This window comes from Canis lupus, chromosome 24 (genome assembly GCF_003254725.2).
Source record: "Canis lupus dingo isolate Sandy chromosome 24, ASM325472v2, whole genome shotgun sequence".
Taxonomy (NCBI): Eukaryota; Metazoa; Chordata; class Mammalia; order Carnivora; family Canidae; genus Canis; species Canis lupus.
The window spans coordinates 41,295,060-41,310,748 of NC_064266.1; the positions used below are offsets into that span (position 1 = coordinate 41,295,060).

Here is a 15,689-nt window from a genome sequence, read left to right on the forward strand (position 1 = left end):
ACACTATTTCTAAGGCCATTTGGCTTTCTCTACTGCCTATCCATCCAGTATGCATGTGTTCCACTGGGAAAGTATTAAGTGAGATACATACATTTTCAGTGTTTGAATTATACTGTTTTCCTCGAGTGGAGTTTGCTGACACAATGTAAATAGGTAGAGCTCCCAAAGACAGCAAGAGGAACCTTGCCAAGTTCAATGTCACTTGGTTCCTTAAATGCTGTAACCCAGGCCAATGATCTCCAACTGTGCAGTTGGGGTTCAAACTAAACACAAACCACAAATATGCTTCCTGAACAACATGAGAGATAATGTAACTCAAGAGGGCTACAGCAAGGTAATATACAAATATAAGGAGTTATGATTATTACCTCCGTTGTAAAAGCCACACCAAGTCCAAAATTCCAGCCTCGTTGCTTGTGCCTCCAAAGCCTACATATTGTACTTTGCAAACTGCCCAAACTCTGAGACCTAACATCTGAAATAATTCTATCCGCAAGTACCCATCTTTATCCATATCTCATTCACTCATGTCTATTGGCATCATTCTTTAAACGTATTTTGATATCTAGAGCCTTGGAATTTGCCAAGTGTTCTGGTCCCTTACCTGGATCTGACTTATCTGCTTTCCCCGCCAAGCCTGGATCCAATGGTCCTGGTGAACTGCTTCCAATGCTAACACCATCACTCTACAGCTCTTTCGGAACTTGAACTCTTGCCAATAGTCCTGAGCCCAGCCCCTGCCATAGGTAACCCTGTCATCTACTTGCTTGCATTCCATCTCTAAGCTAGCAAATACAGCCAAAGAATTTGATAAAATTGAGCTGAATTAGGTCCCCTAAAAATTTTTGTTCTTGACAAGAGCCACAGAGGACCACAGAGTGGTAAAGTGGCTTTAACCTTATTATAAACAATCCAGATAACAACTAGAGTGACCAATCATTGTCCAAACAAAATGATTTTATCTGAGACAAATGATAAATGTCATTGGATTATCCTAGGCAAACAAGGTATATGTTTACTGTAGTTCTAACACATTTAGCCATAATTATCAAAGGTTGAACATAACGATTCTAGTCCCTGATTCCAGATTAGATCCCAGCAATAGCCATAGAATAAGTATGTGACCTTGACCATCTTGCTTAACCATAGACTCAATTTCCTTAACCCTAAACTATGAATAAAACAATACCTAGTCCTAGTATTGCAGTAAGGATTTTAAAAATTAAAGAACATTTTATGATCCTATCTTATTTAACTGCTCTCCCTAACACTGTTCGGGATAGTAACAAGTAAATCTGTGAGCTGCTTCTTACCCTCGACCTTCACAGAGTACAACATGGTCTTAGGTAAAGTTGCTCTGTTATAAACCAATCCTTGGATTGCTCTGAAGAAAAACTGCCCTTGTCCTGGTCTTATCTCCCAGAGTCCTGTGAAAGTGATCCCACACCCCATGACACATAGCCTATAAAGAAGTACAACCATCCCTAAGACACTTCCAAATTTCTCTTTTTTGTTGAAGTATAATTAATATACACTATTATATTAGTTTCAGGTTTACAATATAATTATAAATTGCTTATGCCAATTTGTAAATTGCTTTCAACAATCCTATATATTACTCAGGGCTCATTAGAGTAAGTATACTCTCAATGCCCTTTATCTATTTCACTCATCCCCCCACCAACCTCCCCTCTGGCAACTACCAGTTTGCCCTCTGCATTTAAGAGTGAGGTTTTTTTGTCTCTTTTTTCCTTTGCTTGTTTGAATTCTTAAATTCCACATGAGTGAAATCATATGGTATTTGTCTTCTTCTGACTGACTTATCTCACTTAGCATTATACCCTCTAGATCCATCCATGTTGTTCCAAATGGCAAGATCTCATTCTTTCTTAAGGCTGAGTAATGTTCTAATATGTGTGTGTGTGTGTGTGTGTGTGTGTGTGTGTGTACACTACATAATCTTTATCCATTCATCTATCAATGAACACTTGGATTGCTTTCATATCTTGGCTATTGTAAATAATTCTACAATAAACATAGGGATCCATATTATATATCTTTTTGAACTAGTGTTAGTTTTCTTTTGCTAAATACCCAGTAGTAGTATTACTGGGTCATATAATAATTGTAGTTTTAATTTTTTTGAGGAACCCCCATTCTATTTTCCACAGTTATGGCACCAATTCACACTCTCACCAACAGTGTACAGGATTCCTTCTTTTTCTCCACATCCTTGCCAACACTTGTCATTTCTTGTCTTTTTTTTTTTCATTTCTTGTCTTTTTGATACTAGTCATTCTGACTTCCACATTTTATGTGAATTAATCCAGTCATTGTTACATAACAGAGTAACAGATACAGAGACAAGAAACTTTATATTAATGGAATAACATAGAGAGAAGCTGATGTGACTCTCAGTATACTATAAATGCTTAATAAATGGTCACTTATCCAAGTATCACTCTGGTCAGCTAACTTACAGAATGCACAAAGTATGGAATGTCCCAACCTAAGAGCTCCCGCTAAATATATCTCTAGGATTTGGAAATATTGGTCCAACTAAAAAGACAAAGTTTATTAGAAATAAAAGTAAATTTCTTGAATAGTTCAAAAATCTTCTACAGCAGCTTAAGATCCAGAGATCCAGTTTAGCAATGATTCATGGGAAGAAAACTTAGGCATCCCTGTAGACCAATGCAGGAAGCAGGGGACATGGCTGCATTCCTGTACATCTATAGATTTTAACAGAACAAAAATAGTGGGCCATGAACCATCAAAGTATACAGAATTTTATTCACTATGTACAATATTTCTTTACTATAATCGAAGTTTCATTCATGCAACTACAAAGAACTCTATGATATAGAAACAAATTTGGTGGAGGGTAGGGTATAGTTTGTAGAAAATAGAGAAGTAAGAGAGACACTATCTTAATGTCATGTGCAGATAAAAAATAAAAGATCACATGTAAATACAAAAAGCTCCCTCCTTCTTAATTATGTAAGAGTATGTTCAGGGCAGCAACAATTTCTCTTCAATTTGAGAAAGAAAAGAGAATAGGTCCCCTACAAATCACTCCATGTGCAAGGCTCACTTAGGGTCACAGAAATGGACTTACCCCATTCAGTTGTATCAGAAACAACTCGAGTGTAGGTAACTGGAGTGACCATATAATTTATCATCCAAACAGGATGCTTTTGTCTGAGACAAATGATAAATGTCAATGGACACCAGGAGTGCAATCAAGTCATGTAATCATAGTAGATATATTTGATTCCCTTTGGATGTGTCACAATCACTTTGAGTTTTCAAAAATGTATGGCTTAGAAATGCCCCCTTTGGCAAATACCAGAGTAAAAATTGGTAGGTAATAATTACCAGTGGATGCCAATGGTAATAGGTAATAGGATGGACAAACCCATAGAGACAGAAAGGAAATAAATAGTTTCCAGAGCCTGTGAGGAGGGAACAATAGGGCACCTAGGTGGCTCAGTAGTTGAGCATCTACCTTTGGCTCAGGTTGTGATCCTGGGGTCCTGGGATCGAGACCCGCATCAGGCTCCCTGCAGGGAGCCTGCTTTTCCCTCTGCCTAGGTCTTTGCCTCTTTCTGTGTCTTTAATGAATAAATAAAATCTTAAAAAAGAAGAAGAAGAAAACATTAGAGAGTGAGTGTTAATGGGCAATAGGCTTCTTTTTGGGATGATCAAAATGTTCTGGGATCAGATAATGATGATGACTGCACAACCTTATAAATATCATAAAAACCACTGAGCCATTCATGTTAAAGAGTGAATTTCATGGCATGTGGATTATATATCAATAAAAAACAATAATAAAAATTAGTGGAGAAAAGAATGATGAGGAGCAGGATATTTACATAGTCTCAAAGGATCTCACCACAAGATTATTATTTGCAAAAGAAAATTAGTAACTAGAGTGGAGATACCTGCAGGAAACCATCTTAACTAAGTAATCAAAGTGAATATCACCAGTAATGGAACAAATTGATGCCATGTGTCACCTGATTCAAAGCACTGGAGCCACAAGAGGACTTATATGTTATTTTTGCAAAAATGTGTAACCTGAGTCTCATCATGAGGAAATGTCAGAATGTCCCACGTTGAGGAATATTCTACAAATAGCTGATTAGTACATTTTAAAAGTATCAAGGTCATTGTAGTGAATTGAATTGTGGTCCCAAAAGATATGTCCACCTAAAACCTCAGACTGTGACGATGTGGGGACAAAAGTCTTTGCAGATATGATTAAGGGAAAGATCTCAAGATGAGATCATTCTGGATTATGGTGGGCTAAATACAGTGATAACTGTCTTTATAAGAGACAAAAAGAAGACATAGGAACACAGAGAGAAGAGGCCTATCCCAAACGGAGGCAGATATTAAAATTAGGGAGCCCTAACTCGAAGATTGCTGGCAGCCCCCAGAAGCTAAAGGAAAGACATGGAACAGATTCTCCCCAAGAGCCTCCCCAGGGGACAGATCATGACAACACATGGATTTTGGACCTTAGCTCTTCAGATCAGTGAGAGAAAAAAATTCTGCTGTTTCATGTTACCAAATGTGTGGCAATTTGTTATAGCAGCCCGAGGAAACTGATACAGCCATGAAAAAGAAAGAAATGTTGAGGATTAGTTCTAGGTGGAAAGGGACTAAGGAGGCGATGCAGCACTCAGATGTAACATGTTATCCTGAATTGGATCTTGGACCAAGAGAAAGGACTTTAGTGAGACAATGTGTAATGCCGAATAAGATTTGTAGATTAAATAATAGTGTTGTTTAAATGTTAATTACATGTCTTCTTCATCATTCTTCTGAGGCCATACAAGAGGTAAACATTTGGGGAACTGGGTGGAAGGGGTATGGTCATTCTTCCGCTATTTTTGCGACTCTTTGAAATCTGAAATTATCTCAAAGTAAATAATTTTTTAAAATAATTTAAATTGTACAGTCAACCCCAAATATAAGAATTACTGGGAGAGTCCCAGACATGCTACATTTTTTTTAAAAGCAAATTCTGGACAATTAAATTTTGTTGTAAAGACTTAAAATGTGAGGATTTGGGATCGTAGAAGTGAGCCCCCTAATTGCTTACATATGGGGTCTGGAACACACCTCTTAATCTCTGTCGGCCTCAGCGTCCTCTTGTGTGAATTGGGAAGGAGCAGAATACCTACATCATAGAGTTGTTTTGAGGATGATTTAGGTAAAATATATAAAATATATAAATGTTTTGAGGATGATTTAGGTAAAATATCAGCACAGCCCCTGGCAGGTAGTAAGTAATAGCTTGTAACCATTAACAGCTTTCACTATATTGATCAGTGAATACACCCAGCCTTATGCTAGTCACACAGAATTAAGAAAAAAAATGTAACTTTCTCTTTTAAAAGAGCATTCATGTATTGAGGCAATCATGAAACCAAGTAGAGGTGATGCATAGTGCCAGATACTATGAGGGAAGATCTCATCAGCCTGCAGTTTCTTCTCCAGATTACAGTCCTAACTGTAAATCGGGGAAATGCCTACATGGGCAAAGAATATTTGCAAAGAGGAGAAGCTTCATGAAAGCTGCTGAACACAACAGTTGACTAGTTCACAACTGGACATGATGTGGCAAAGACTAAGCCGGCCGTAACCAGTAGTACTCAAGCAAGGGGTAATGTGCTCTCAGGATTATAAAACAGGAATTCCTTTGGTAAGCAGGAGGTTATAAAAAGGGACTGTTGAAGATCTGTGTCTTGGTCCAATCAGGCTGCTCTAACAGAATATCACAGACTGGGTAGGCTTATAAACAGCAGAAATGTATCTCTTACTATTCTGAAGGCTGGAGTCCCAGACCAGGGTACCAGCCAGGGTCCCTCAAGGGTCCTTTTCTTGGTTCACAGCTGGTGGAAGGGGCCAGGGAGCCCTAATCCTACGCATGAGGGCTCCAGCTCCGAATGCCCTCGCACTGGCGGTTAGGATCTCAACATCAGAACTGGTGGGCACAGACATTCAGCCCATAGCAGCCTGGAAGGGTTCATCTGCTGCAATTCTTGCCCTCCCCAGATCTTTTCACATCTTCCTCCATGTGGATTGGAAAGACATTCTCATCTCTGAGATTGAAAGCTGATTAAGTGTTTACTGGAATATCAGCTAAAACCCAACAATATGGCCAAGACCAAGGCCCTATGTCCTCTTGCCATTCTCGCCAACTTCATCTAGAGCCCGTCATTGTCTCTTTCAAGTGACTTTGGGCCCTGCAGGGGCTGAGTACATTACCCTATTCCCTGCCAGCTCTGCAGAGGGCCGGCGCTGTGCCTCCCTTCCGCCAACCACGCAGTTTGCCAGCAAATCTCTGAGCTGGGAAAATGCACACACATCAAAAGATCCGTGAGGAGGTTTAGGAGCCAGACACAGAACAGAGGCACAATTGTAATTCAAGTCATGACCACCAGCTCGATGAGAAGCCTTTGTGAGTGGCAACTGGCACACTCCTCGGGAGCATTTTGCGGTCTCTCCAAATAACACAGCCGCCAAGAGGCACCAAAGGCACTTTTGTGACTTTCCCCTCATAGCAACCAGGAGGAGGGAACATAATTCACTTACCCCAAACCCAGACAGGTTTTCCCCTCATTCTACACTTCCCTTAGGGTTTCCTCTACACAGAGAAGTAGCAGGAGAATCCTGTCTGCTGGCTTCTCCCGGAGGAGGGCACACACAATTAACAATCTTGAAAAAACATGCACATCAAAGGCCTCATCCTCAAAAGGATCAGAGATGGAATTGCTTATTAGCAGATGCTGGAATTGGGTGCCAGGGGCATTTGTTCCCACAAATGGTTCCTTCTCCTGCAAGCATGCCACCTGACTCAAAGAAGCCCACTGAGAGGACAGGCTGAAAAGAAAATTAACTCCCCAATCCCTGCTCCCCACCTCATTCCCCCAACAAACAGAGAGGATTCAGGAGACAAAGAGGAAACCAATTTAATCCCATTTAGCTGCTTTAACGGTTTTGTTTGCTTCCTTGTTTTTTAATCAAGGCACTGGTTGGCCTACAATTCGTGGAGATTTTTCATTTGCCATTTTGGCATGCAATCTCTCAATCAATACTCCTCTTTCGCACATCCAAAAGGCAGGAACTGGCTTGACCATTCTGGGTTATTCAACTACAAGAAGAAATTGCTTCACTGAGACATGGATGACCTGCCAGCAATGACACTGGGGCACTCATAGTTTATTTTAGGACAGGGTCAATTTAGTATGTATTCATGTAAGCCAGGTAGCCTCCCTTAATGTGTAAGAGAGAAATCCTGGATGAAGTATAAAGCTATCTCTAAGCAGTTGGGAGGACAGGAAAATCCACATGTCATAAATCAACATTACCTCATTAAATGAGTCATCATCTCATTTAAACTGTAGAAACTCTGTGAGGTGTCTATCATTATTCCCAAATGGCAGGTAAAGAAACGGGTTCAGAGACGATAAGTGACCTGCCCAAGATGACACCAAGAAGATACAGAGAAACAGGCCACTTAACGCCAAAGAGAAAATGCTTCCCAGATTAACTCAGGTGACCCTTGAACAACATGCATTTGAACTCCCCAGATCCACACATATATGTTTTTTTTTTTAATAAATACAGTACAGGACTATAATGTATTTTCTCCTCCCTATGATTTTCTTCATAACATTTTCTTTTCTCTAGCTTACCTTATTGTAAGAAAGCAGCATATGACACATATAGCATACAAAATATACATTAATCGACTATTTATGTTATCAGTAAGGCTTCCGAGCAACAGTAGGCTATCCGTAGTTAAGCTCTGGGGAAGTCAAAAGTTTTACTTGGGTTTTTGACTGTAGGGGTGGGGGGTGGGGAATCAGTGCCCCAAACCTTGCATCATTCCAGGGTCAAATGTATAGTAGAGTGAGAACCATCAAGAATAGAACCCAAAAGACTTGAGTTTTCTACAGCTAGAAAAGACCATTCTAGCCACAGGAATGTGAGAGATGTTCAATGTCATCTCCATCCTCTCCATGCTCATTCTGAGTGTCCTAAACTTCACAGAACCTGGTGTCAATTCACATTTTCTTTTCAAACACCCAAACTCTTATTTTCCCCCTTTAGACTGTGAACTTCAGCCAAAAAAGTTATTCCTCCCTGTAGGGGATCCTCAAAGTCCACATCAAGGAATGTGACAATGATTGTGCCAGTTCTGTTATCTCTTTCAATGTACTTCCTAGCTCTCCTAAAAATAAGTAGTTGTGCAAATGCTTAGGAAATATACGTATGTGTGTGTATATATATATATATATATATATATATATACACACACACACACACACATATATATGGATATATACATTTATATAAGAAATACATATGTATATATTTGGAAAAATATACATGTATATATTTGGAAATATATATATGCGTATATATTTGGAAAATACATATCTGTATATATTTGGCCACAGTGCTTCTTTCTAAAACAGTGCAATTTGGGGAAAAGAGGGGCACAGGATGGTGAAGAGCAGGGAGGTAAAGAGAAATGTTGACATTTTACTCTGAACACTTTTTTTGGCCCTTCTTTTTAATAAAAAAAATCCCTATGTTTTAAAGTCATTTTTAATATAGTCGAATAATGAGTGATAATCAGTTGTATAGAGAATAACAATCTCTTGGGAGGGATTTGATTGAATATGCTCCAAATTTTGTTGCAGGGGAAACTGTCTTCAGGAGGATGGTAAATCTAAGTAGTTCAGTTGTTAGAGAGTTTCTTTCTTTCTTTCTTTCTTTCTTTCTTTCTTTCTTTCTTTCTTTCTTCTTTCTTTCTTTCTTTTACCAATTGACTGAGATTTATTAATTTGTTTTACATGGCAAATAAAGGAATAACCTTAAGGATTTTTGGGATTTAGATTTAAATGAATATATCTACCTCTTTTACTTTGAGGTATACGGTGACAGAACAATGGAAACCGAGGTAGACATCAATGACTTCCTAGCTCCTGAACTGGTTAAACCTAGCAATGGGGTGGTGGTTGGCAAAAAGGAAGAGGGAGACACAAAGGCAAGAAATCTAACACAAGCTTTGAAGAAAAAGCCACAGGACCACCAATGGAATGAAAGAGCAGATTCCTGGGAATCTGCCTCAGGGTCAGCAGTCTCTCAACAGGAGCAATGAGTCTAGACAAACCAAGGGCTGCAAGTATGAACACATTTGTTGGGTCTCAACTGGATGCCTCCTTCTTGGTCTCCAGTCTCATTTCCTCCTGGCAGCCTTCTGAGTACCTAAATTGGAAACCTGACCACATCACTCCCTGTTAAATAACACCCTTCAGTGCCTCTGTACTGCCTAACATGTAAGACCCCAGCTCCTTCATCTAGCTTATCAGGATCCCACAATCAAATTCACCTCTCTGGGTCTCCCTCCTCCAGAGACAATGCTCCAGCCACACCGTTCCAGGCTGTTTCTTGCTTCCTTCTCTTTGCTCATGTCAGTCCTCTGCCGGGAAAGTCCTCCTCTGATCTTTACACAGCTAACCTAGTTCTCAAGATCTGGTTTGTGGGTTTTCCCTGAACCTTCCTTCAGATGACCAGGGGCATCTCTCTTTTACTGGAAACATTCCATTACAATGACTGGTTTGTGTGACTGGTTCCCTTTCAACACTGTGAGTTATTGAGGGCAGTTGCTATGTTTTACTCATTTTTAGAATCCCTGGCACCTACCATAGTCACCCAGTGAAAGTTTGTTGAGGGAAATAAAATTCCTTAAAGCGGGAAGGGGGGACCTCTGGGTGGCTTGGTGGTTAAGTGTCTGCCTTCAGCTCAGGGCCTGATCCTGGAGTCCTGGGATGGAGTCCCACATCGGGCTCCCTGCATGGAGCCTGCTTCTCCCTCTGCCTGTGTCTCTGCCTTTCTCTCTCTCTCATGAATAAATAAATAAAATCTTTTTTAAAAAATAGGGAGGCTTCTATGTACTATTTTGCAGTGGTTCAGTACATGAGCAGAGTTTAAAGGCTGGTTCGCTTTTTAATATCTAGGTGACTTCAAACAAGATTTTCCAACGTATTAATGAAAACCAACCCGGTAAAGTAAACTAACCCCATCTGATAGGGTTATTGGGAAGAGTAAATGAAATCAGGAATATGAAGTATTTAGCTCAATTCACCCAAGGTCAGATCTTTCCTCGTGCCTATGCCATGTGCCCCGGAATCCCAAATATCATTCCCAACACAGTTCGGGACAGTAAACAAAGTCTGTTTACCTAAGATATGTTTAATTGTAAGAATAAAGGTCAACTCTTCATAAAAAGGAAACTATGGTCCCATCTTAGAAGTGCTGCATGCATCCTTCTCTCACTTCTTTGAGTAGCAATATTTCTGGATTTCTTCTGCGAGCCATAGGCAGTGCAGGATGCACTTCTTTTCGGCAGCCAGCTCCTTTTCAGAAAACTGACCCAAAAGTTTCTGAACAAATATATTTTGATCTTTCAGGAAAATATTCTTATTGACTCCTACATTTGGCATGTTCTCCAGGGAACCAGATTTAAAATGGAAGCTTAAATGTCGGTTTCATTTTAGACCAGGCCTTTTCTCTTCAATTCATGTGAGTGGACGTTTGTTCTCTGTCTCCAAGCACACAGTCATTTTCATATATTGATCTTGCTTTCTTTCTTCCAATGTGGCGGATAGAAGAGAAAGCTCCCCAAAGAGGGAGACCAGCCAGGTCAGGTGAGAAATGCCACTAAACACAGGGAAACCAAACCACTCTTCTTCCAATGGACCAGCTGTGAAGAGAAGAGACCCTTTCAGCAGATCTTTCCCCACCACATTTTCAGGAATGCAAACTCTTCCATCAAGAGTTCAACATGCTCCTCATGCAAGACCTGCCCTTTCTGCTCAGCCAGCTTCCACAAGTCCTGAGCTTCTGCCCAAGAGAGTGTCATGAGATATTCCACAAGGACATGCTTGCCAGCATTAAGGAACTGCCTGATATTGTCCGCACGGCTGGAACTTTCACTGCAGATATAAGCAACCTCAACCTCCTGGCTGGAAAGAGCATCTTCCAAAGAAATCTGCTGGACTTCATCAATGTTCCCAAGCTCTCGTCTCTGCATTCATATTGATCTCTTCCTTCAGTGGCTGTCGCGGGGCACAAATCTCCGGCCTCCGTGCACCCGCCCTGCCACCGCCACCTGCCTGGCCACGGAGGCGGGCCTGTTAGAGAGTTTCTTACCCCTGCAGTGGGGGTGCCACTGGCACTCCAGCAGAGCCTTTGCCCTGGGCCAGGACACCCATCCTTCAGAGGCTGAGAGTGTTGGCTGCTAATAGCTCACTGTTACTTCTTTCTCTAGAGAATTGTTCTCTGCCTTGTGGGAGCCTCCTACCTTTCCAGGGAGGTTATTTTTCTACCCATGTCCCATTCCCTGGAGGAGTAGGAGCTGCTGAAAGAAGTTGTGAGCAGCCAATGTCTGAGTGACATGGTGGTTTGAATGCTCGGCCTCCTAGACTCAAGAAGAGCTGGGATCAGGCTGAGGCTCAAACTCCAGCTGTGACCGCATCTTTGCTGAAATCCTCCCCTTTGCCCCATCCTGCTTCCTTGTTTCCTTTCTTCTGCGAGCACTCCCTCAAAAAGTCTTTCACAAGAATCCTTGTCTCAGGCCCTGCTGCTAAGGAGTACAACCCAAGATGTCCCCATTGCTCCCCACCAAAAGGGGCCACATAGTGCCTGAGCCTCTCACAAATGTATTCAGTAAACCTTCAATGAGCAGACAACTACAAACCTATTTAAATTATTCCAGGGCACACAGAAAGAAAAAAAAAAAAAACACACATCCAAATTCATTTTGTGAGGCCTTGACATCACGGATACCTAACTTCTGTGCTTGTGCTTCTGACAAAGCACAAGAAAACAATCAATTGATCTGACATATAGGTATTAATGCAAATATTTTTAAGTAAAATATAAACATCAACAACAAAATTAGCTATTGAAAGAATGACTTACCATGCCCAGATGAGTTTCATAACCTATTGACATAATTTGCCCCATAAGGTGGTCAGGGACCATAAAACCTATGATCTTCTAAACATTAGAAAAAGATACTTGATTAAGTTCCATATTTATTTATTATTTTTAGGAATAGTGGATACTTTAATAGAGATATATAACATATAAAATAGATATAATAAAGACATCTGGAAAGTATAAAGGAAGAATAGATTTTATTTCAAAAGCAGAAAAAAAAGGTTTTTAAATTCAATCAAATAAATGTAATAAGAAACATAGGATCTTTAAAAACATGTAAAATATAACTATTAGAATATAGACGGTATTAATAAAAGGAAAAATATTTGCTACTCTTTTCTAAAATAGCTCAATCTTATTAAAAAAAATTAAATCTCCCTAAATTAAAGTATGAAGGTAATTCATGTGATCTCTATTAGAATCCCAAGAAGTCGATTTCATTGACTGGTTGAGTTTTTTTAGGAAAGAAACAAGATCTCAGGGAAAAATAATGATACAAAAATAACCAGAAAGACCCTGAAAAGCAGAGTAAGTAGGTGGCAGGAATAGGCTCAAAAGACAAAACATTATAAAGTTAGAGTAATTTAATGAGATAATGAATGTAAATTGCTTAACACATGCCTGACACAAGAATGGAGAGAAAGATTAATGGAACAAAATTGAATAAAAAAAACAGAAACAAATACAGATGGAGATTTAATTTATGATAAAGTTTGCATTTTAAATCACTGGGGAAAGATGGATTATTCAATGAGTGGATTCTGGACTCCTGCAAAGTTTTCTAAATATAAAATAAAGTAAAACTGAATCTCTACATCATTTCTTTTATCAAAAGTCATCTCCGTGATATGAACAGTAAGAAATGAAATCTTACAAGAGCTAGAAGAAAACATAGGAATTTAAGAAATTAATCTCAATTTCTAAGCAAGATCTTTCCAGTCTTGAAATAGGGAGTCTCTCTACTCAGTGGGTTATAGACATAACTATCTAATTTTTGCCTTTACTATCAAAAAACAAATAACCAACAGAGTAAAAGTATTTAAAATCCATATGACAAAATATTAATTCTCCTACTGTCAAAAGAACATTTAATTTAAAAGATTATCATACCAATTTATAAAAGTGAGACAAAGCTTTATAACATTGTTTATATAGGGGCGTATATTGTTAAATTGTATTTAACAATTTATATGTTTCACACAGTGTTTTATAAAGTCAATATGACTTTTGAACATATATAAAGATACCCACACTTGTCATTTAAAAATAGTAGCAAAGATCAATACATAGTGCTTGGGGAGCATGTGAATAAACATCTTTTTTCAAATCCTATTGTGCGAGTGAAGATGAATGCAAACCCTGGGGGGAGGGTGAGGAGCATTTGGCAAGATTTATACAAATGTAAAATGCACTGAATGAGGGTTCCTTCAATCCTTCTGCTCAGTACTTATTCTATGGACAAAGCTCCCTTTTCGCCAAAAAAAACTTTAGTACAAAGAGGTTCATTGCAGCACTAATTGAAAGACTGTAAACAATCCAAATGCCCCCCAGTAAGAAAACAGTTAAAACAAAAACAATCCATATCAGGTTTACTTATTTAATCCATGTGGACAAAGTTTAAATAATTAAATCAATAAACTATACACCACACAGGGGTTGTCAAATTTTTGCTGGAAAAGGTCAAGTAGTAAATATTTTAGGCTTTTCACACAACACAGTCTCTGTCACAACTACTCAACTCTGCCATTACATAAATAAATGTGTCTGTGTTTGAATAAAACTTTATTCATAATAGCAGGTAGGAGACTGAATTTGGCCCTGGGGCCATAATTTTCCTATCCCTAAGTGGATTTATTTATAGATTAATAAGTTATCTGGATTTATTTATAGATAAAGAAGTTACCTATATTTATTGATGGATGTATGGATACAGATATGTAGATAATGTGTGCATTTGTTTATGAAAAGAGACTCTGGAATGGTTTAAGTATATAATATATATTAAGTTGTATAAATATATTATAAATATGTGTCACATCATATTTTCATATATGTTAAATATTCATATTTGTTAAATAAGTAAACATTCCCTGAGCAATAACACTGCATAGCTGTGAAAAAATGAGGAAATCTATGTATTATACTATAGAAAACCTCAGACAAAATGAGCAGAAAATGCAAGTGGCAGGCCCATGGGAATAGTAGACTCCCATTTGTATTTAACAATTTATATGTTTTACAGAGTGTTTTGTAAATGATACAGAAGAAGCTGTTATTGTCTCTAGGGAGGGGACTGAGGAACTGGCTTTCTGGGGAAATAGAGAAAAATTCACTTCCCTGTTATCTTCTTTTTCACTGTTGTTTTTTTCACCATATGTATATGTAATTTTTTGAATGCAGAAAAGTATTTTAAAAAAATTAATACAATTTACGGAATGGGGCAGCAGAGTTTAGTAACCTAACAGAGTTTGAAAGTGAGGCATTTGGGCAGCTGGTATCCCAGCTAGGATGGCCATGGCAGTTATTAAAGTATTGAAATGTACCTAGACCAGTTGATAAATAACCATTGCCCTAACACCTGAAGTGTCCTCTGTCAGCCAGGCCACCCTGGCCTTTCCTCAGGAGTTGCCACTCCTTCCTCAACTCCCATGATTCAGCAACTGTGAGTTCTAAGCAAAACTCACAATTTCCCTGAGTTTCTTTTTATGCATCAGTGAAACATTGCCAGTAATAGTTGGCCTACCCGGCCCTGGAGTATGAAAGGAGGTAACATATCTAAAAGCGCTCTCTGCAAAATATAAAATTCCAGGCTAACATAAGATAATTAACATCATTTTTTTGCACTTAGAGCCTGTCGGCAAAGATAATGTAAAGTATTTGTTCTAGGAACACAATCATTTTCTACCATCCTGGCTCAAAACATCACCTTTCATTCATACCTCCTTTATAGCGAGAATAATAGTATTGTCTAGTTTTTTGAATATGTGTCAATTTCCTTTGCTATCTAGAATTCCTTGAGGACAGAAAATGTGGCTTATTTATTTGCACATACTCAGGACCTGGTATAATGGCTGATGTAGACTCAATATGTCTGATGAATAAATACATAGCAAGGGAGCAAAGGAGCAAAAGGAGAGAGACCTACAAAAAGAAATTTGGTTTATGTGTTAAGACTCTACTTCCCAATAGCTTCCTGAGTAACTCAGTGACTTAGTTCATAGCAGTCGTCTTGCGGTAAGAACACGATCGATGAAGTATTGCTTGAATACACAGATAGGATTCTAACTCCTTATGATTTATTTGACAAATATTTGAGCGCCTACAGGAATCATGGTAGGTACTTGGAATTCAATATGAGCAAAGCAGACACATCTCCATCTGTCTTGGAACTTGTGGTCTAATGGGTGAGTCAGACATTAATGAAAACTATCACATAGATGTGGGGAGAGGCAGAGGTTTTGCGGGGAGGGACAGAGAATCTCAAGCAGACTCCACACAGAGCTCAGAGCCCAGTGCTAGGCTCAATCTCACAGCCCTGAGATCATGACCTGAGCCAAAATCAAGAGTCAGACACTTAACTGACTGAACCACCCAGGTGCCCCGAAGGCATTTTTTTTTTTAATGGAGTTAAGTGGTATGAAGGAAATGAACACAGT

The 15,689-nt window shown here is 39.0% G+C and overlaps 1 pseudogene; it reads right to left on the reverse strand.

Moving 5' to 3' along the window:
* Positions 1 to 10,361: 10,361 nt before the first annotated feature.
* LOC112673415 (biliverdin reductase A-like) lies at positions 10,362 to 11,122 on the reverse strand (annotated as a pseudogene).
* Positions 11,123 to 15,689: the final 4,567 nt, after the last annotated feature.